The sequence below is a fragment of the Hyaena hyaena genome, unplaced genomic scaffold, assembly GCF_003009895.1.
Source record: "Hyaena hyaena isolate Hyena2069 unplaced genomic scaffold, ASM300989v1 scaffold_104, whole genome shotgun sequence".
NCBI classification, from domain to species: Eukaryota; Metazoa; Chordata; class Mammalia; order Carnivora; family Hyaenidae; genus Hyaena; species Hyaena hyaena.
Window position 1 is genome coordinate 2,054,091 of NW_024080736.1, and position 5,139 is coordinate 2,059,229.

Sequence of the window (5,139 nt, forward strand, 5' to 3'; positions counted from 1 at the left end):
GCCGAGAGAGGCAGAGACACAGTATCTGAAGCAGGCTCCAGGCTCTGAGGTGACAGCAGAGTTTGACACGGGGCTCGAACCCAAACTGTGAGATCATGACCTGAGCTAAAGTTGGATGCTTCACCAACTGAGCCACCCAAGCGCCCCTCTGCCACCGCAGTCTTAATTAGCAGTGGGAGAATGGTCTCATAACTCTTTGTCTCGATTGTACATTTCAGTTTCACAGCAAAAGGCTTGTTAAAGATAATGATGCGTCATAAAACCTTCAGAAGGAAAGGAAAACGTTTTGTGGACCGTTTGTGTGTGTGTATGTGTGTGTGTGTGTGTGTGAGAGAGAGAGAGAGATAGAATGAGAGAGAGAGAGGGAGGGAGGCAGAGAGGTGGAGAGAGAATCCTGTGCAGGCTCCACACTGTCAGCACAGAGCCCAGTGCAGGGCTCAAACTCAAATGAGATCATGACCTGAGCAAATTCAAGGTTTGGGTTCTAAAGGGAGCCACCCAGATGCGCCAAGTTATTAGTTTTTTTTTTAACTTTTAAAAAATGTTTTTATTTATTTCTGAGAGAGAAAGAGACAGCATGAGCAGGGGAGGGTCAGAGAGAGAGAGACACACAGAATCCAAAACAGGCTCCAGCCCTCAGCTGGCTGTCAGCACAGAGCCCAACACAGGGCTCAAACCCACGAAGCATGAGATCATGACCTGAGCCAAAGTCAGACACTTTACTGACTGAGCCACCCAGGCACCCCATCCCAAGTTACTAGTTTTTAAAATCAGTAATTTTTAATGGAAATGACTTGCCCAAAAATCTGTCTCAGAATTTTGAAACCCATTAAAACAAAGTTCAATGAGGAAAAAAAAAATCCTGGTCTACATCACCTAAAATCAACAGTAGTGATAGACCAATTAATATGGATTACCAAAAACGAAATATACAAGTTTCATGCTGAGAAAAGGTACTGGTGCCTCAAAGACTAGCTAGCGTCCATGCCTCTTTTTCCTTTTAAGGAATTACCTCTTCGCCTTAAGGGATGACTTGGTTGGAGGGTAATTCCCCTGTGGCCCCATGGATCCACAGGAGGAGGGGCCACACCCCAAGCTGGGCCCAGTGTAAGCATTTCGCTGCAACCCTGACTCTCGAGCAGGTTGCCTTAGGATGAAGAGAACTATCAGAAGCACTTGTTGCAGCTCTAGCCGCATGACAAGTGCCAGTGATGACAACAGTGGTGACCTCCTGATCTGGCATTTCTGGTTCTGAGAGTCACTGTGCTTTTAGCTTCTCAGTTTTGGGGGAGCCATCGGCGTGTCTTTGATTCTTGCCAGTTCCCGAGCGGGGTTGTCCAGCTTTACCCCGCTATTCAGTGAGCGCCTCTCTTTCCCCACGTCTTTCCGATGAATTATCATTTGCTTGGCTTGGGGCTTGGCTTGGGTGGTTTCCATTGTTGGCACCGAAAGGAAACTGGCAAAGGAGACTGAGAAGATGTCTGGAGAACTGAGGAGACGGGATTTCCTGGAAACCTGGGGAAAGGATGTGTTTTAAGAAGGAAAGACTGGTCAGGGCTCCTGACTGGCTCAGTCTACCGAACATGCCAAGGTCGTGAATTCAAGCCCCACATTGGGCATATAGCTTGCTTACAAAGAAAAAAAAGAAAGAATCATATTTAAAAAAAAAAAAAAAAAAGGAAGGATTGGTCAAGAACTTCAAACTTGGGGGTAAAGTTAAGCAAGATAAGGACTGGAAAGGTGTTTTTTTAATTTTAAATTTATTTATTTATTGAGAGAGAGCGAGTGGGGGAGGGGCAGAGAGAGAATCCCAAGAAGGCTCCATGTGGTCCGTGCAGAGCCCTAGGAGGGGCTTGATCTCAGGAACCACGAGATCAGGATTTGAGTAGAAATCAAGAGTTGGTCCTGTAACCGACTAAGCCACCCGGGCGCCCCAGGAAAGGTGTTTCTTAAATTTGCCAAGGAAGAGGTCACCTTCGAGGGGTGCCCGGGTGGCTCGGTTGGTTAAGCATCCAATTTTGGCTCAGGTCATGATCTCACAGGTGGTGGGTTTGAGCCCCACCTCGGGCTCTGTGCTGACAGCTAGCTCAGAGCCTGGAGCCTGCTTCAGATTCTGTGTCTCCCCCTCTCTCTGCCCCTCCCCCACTCACACTCTGTCTCTCTCTCTCTCTCAAAAATAAACATTAAAAATTAAAAAAAATAAATGTTTAAAAGAGGTCAACTTCAAGGAGATTGCCCGTCAGCAGGAGAGTGAGGAGAGCATGGCAGGTGGAGTAAAATGGAACACTGGGCGCGTGGAGACTGCCAATGAAGCCCCCCGGCTGCACAGAGGGAGCACCCCAAGACTTGTTCAAGAAACCCAGGACCAAGGGTGAGCTCTTAAGGAATGGAGAAACTGGAGACCGTTTCTGGACTCAGACGAAAGAGCCAGTAATGGAGGAAGCTAAAGGCATAGGCCAGATGTTGCTTTAATGGGCGAATACCTGGTGAGTGTCCACTGAGCACCAGACACGTGTCCTGAGGAGAGAGGGGATGAGTTCAGAGCAAAGTCAGAGAGGGATTGGGCTGCGGCTGGAGGAGGACAAGTCTGCATCTAACACAGGAAAGGGAAGAAATGGAGGAGATGACAGACGTGAGGGGAGAGGAAAGTGTGGAATTTGCATTAAGTTACTGGAGTCTGGGGGGTTCAGTAGGCACTCAATTAATGTTTGCTAACTTCAGCTGAATGCACCATGGCGAGTGAGCCACAACACCTCTACCTTAGAGAAGGAGCTAGGCTAAGAAGGAGGTGGAAGGAGAGGAATGGTGTGGGACAGTCAGGTGAGCCCTCTGGAGGCCTAAGCAGGCCAGTCAAAAGTCTCGAAAGGGCAGAGAACCAATGAGGAGTTTGTCCTGCCCAGGCCTTGGGGATGGGCATTCTGTCAGGACAGCCATCTTGCTTTTGGGAGCCAAGGAGGCCTTGTCACTGTTCAGTGTCTCCAGTTGCTGAAATATCCCCTGGTCTTTATCAACGTGTCTTGGTTTAAAAATTCCCCATCACAGGGATGCCTGGGTGGCTCAGTCGGTTAAGTGTCCGACTTTGACTCAGGTCATGATCTCACAGTTTGTGGGTTTGAGCCCCACATATTGCTCTGTGCTGACAGCTCAGAGCCTGGAGCCTGCCTCAGATCCTGTCTCCCTCTCTCTCTGCCCCTCCCCCACTCGTTCTCTGTCTCTCAAAATAAAATGAAGACATTAAAAAAAAATTTTTTTTTTTTTAATTCACTGCTACATTCCTAATCTTAAAAAGGGGGATAAGGGGAGCACCTGGGTGGCTCAGTCGGTTAAGCGACCGATTTCGGCTCAGGTCAGATCTCACGGTTGGTGTATTTGAGCCCCGCATCAGGCTCTCAGAGCCTGGAGCCTGTTTCAGATTCTGTGTCTCCCTCTCTCTCTGCCCCTCCCCCACTCATGCTCTGTCTCAAATACACTATTTAAAAAAAAGGGGGGGGGGTAAGGATATCAGTTGCATTTCTCCATTGTTTGTTGAGCTTTTAATAAAATTTTCATTTTGGAATAATGTCAGATTTACACAGAAGTTGCAAAGGTAGAAAAGACGGTTCGCATATACTGTTCCCCCAGCTTCCTCTAATGTTAACGTCTTATGTTACCACGTACATTTGACATAATGAAGAAATCAACGTTGGCTCATTACTGTTTTTCCCACTAACATCCTTTTCCTGTTTCAGGTTGAAATCCAGGATAGCACATTGCATTGAGAGTTTAGTCGTTTTTAAGGAGTAGGAATTAACTCCGTGGTATTCCTATCAAACAAGTTTTGCGAGAAGAATTTAAAGTTTTCAAGCTGGTCAACTAAACCCATCTGAAAAGATTAAACTCTGTATTTTTTTATGACATTAATTTGCAAACCAAACACACACACATATATACCTACATATATGCAAAAAACACAGAATCTAACTATGAACTTGTGGTGCATAACCTTTAGGATAGAAACCATAAAATGTTAATTATATTTGTCCGTTGCAACAGCACCCTTGCTTCTCAATAAACTCTCCTTAGTACTGAAAATAAATCTGTTTGGAGCCAGCACGGTTTAATCTACTCACACACTCCTTAGGATTAGGATGGGGAGAGTTTTACACGCGTGGCTCCCCATGCTAAGCTTGAAACGGTAAACAGAGGTAATATCATCTGTCTAGTCGGTAATTCGTGCTTCCTAAGGATATTTTTCTTTTAATAAAAGCCATTATAAGTTAAGCAGAAGTTAAACGCTCCTTTTTTGGCCCCAATCTCAGCCTTCATTTGCAATACAGTCTTTATAAAACGCGGACACGCATTTCCTAACTAGTAAATACAAACTGTTTGTATCTCTCGTTCTCGAGATCGCTGTAGAGACATGAAATGACCAGAATTCAAAATCTACTTCACTGACGTCATTGCCGATCACCGCACCAAAACTAATCTCCGTGCGACCCAGATGGGACTCGAACCCACAATCCCCAGCTCCGGAGGCTGATGCCTTATCCATTAGGCCACTGGGTCACCACAGGATCCAGGTTCTCACACCATCTCCTTACGCGATGCCATCATCGCGCCCCGCCCCGAGCTCCGCGGCCTCGCGACGGGCGCCGTACGATGTGGGAGCCGCCCCCAGCGGCGGCCCCGCGCGCCTGCGCCCCCCGCGCCCTGCGCCCAGCCCGCCGCCCGCGGCCCAGGGCGCCTGCGCGTGCCCTTCCCTACCGCCCCTGCCCTGGGGACTGCGTGGCCCGCACGCGGGCGGCTCCGGGTAGCCTCCGGTCCGTAGGGTTCCTCTCGGAAGGTTCTCTGTCCGGGATGCGCATTCCGCGCGTTTGGGGGACTTTAAACGAAATTCCAGTGCCTGTCCTACCTCCGTTCTAATTCTGATTACCTGGGATGGCCCGGGCGTCTGCATTTTTCAAAGTTCCCTGGGTCCGCCTAGTGCCGCCTGTGCCTGTCGCAAAGCCTGAGGTCCTTCCTCACCTACACACCCCACAATCTTCCCGAGCCTTATAGCCCCTCCTTCCCTTTCTTTCCTGCAGTTATTCTACATACAGCATAGTGATAAACTATTATGTGCTGGGGACTGTTGGGGGATTCCGGGGTGAACAAGCTCCC

At 48.3% G+C, this 5,139-nt stretch overlaps 1 non-coding gene across 1 annotated transcript; it reads right to left on the minus strand.

The window, feature by feature from the left end:
• Positions 1-4,472: 4,472 nt before the first annotated feature.
• On the minus strand, positions 4,473-4,545 carry TRNAR-CCG. Its single transcript has one exon. It is a non-coding gene; the product is annotated as a tRNA-Arg (tRNA).
• Between the last annotated feature and the right edge of the window lie 594 nt (positions 4,546-5,139).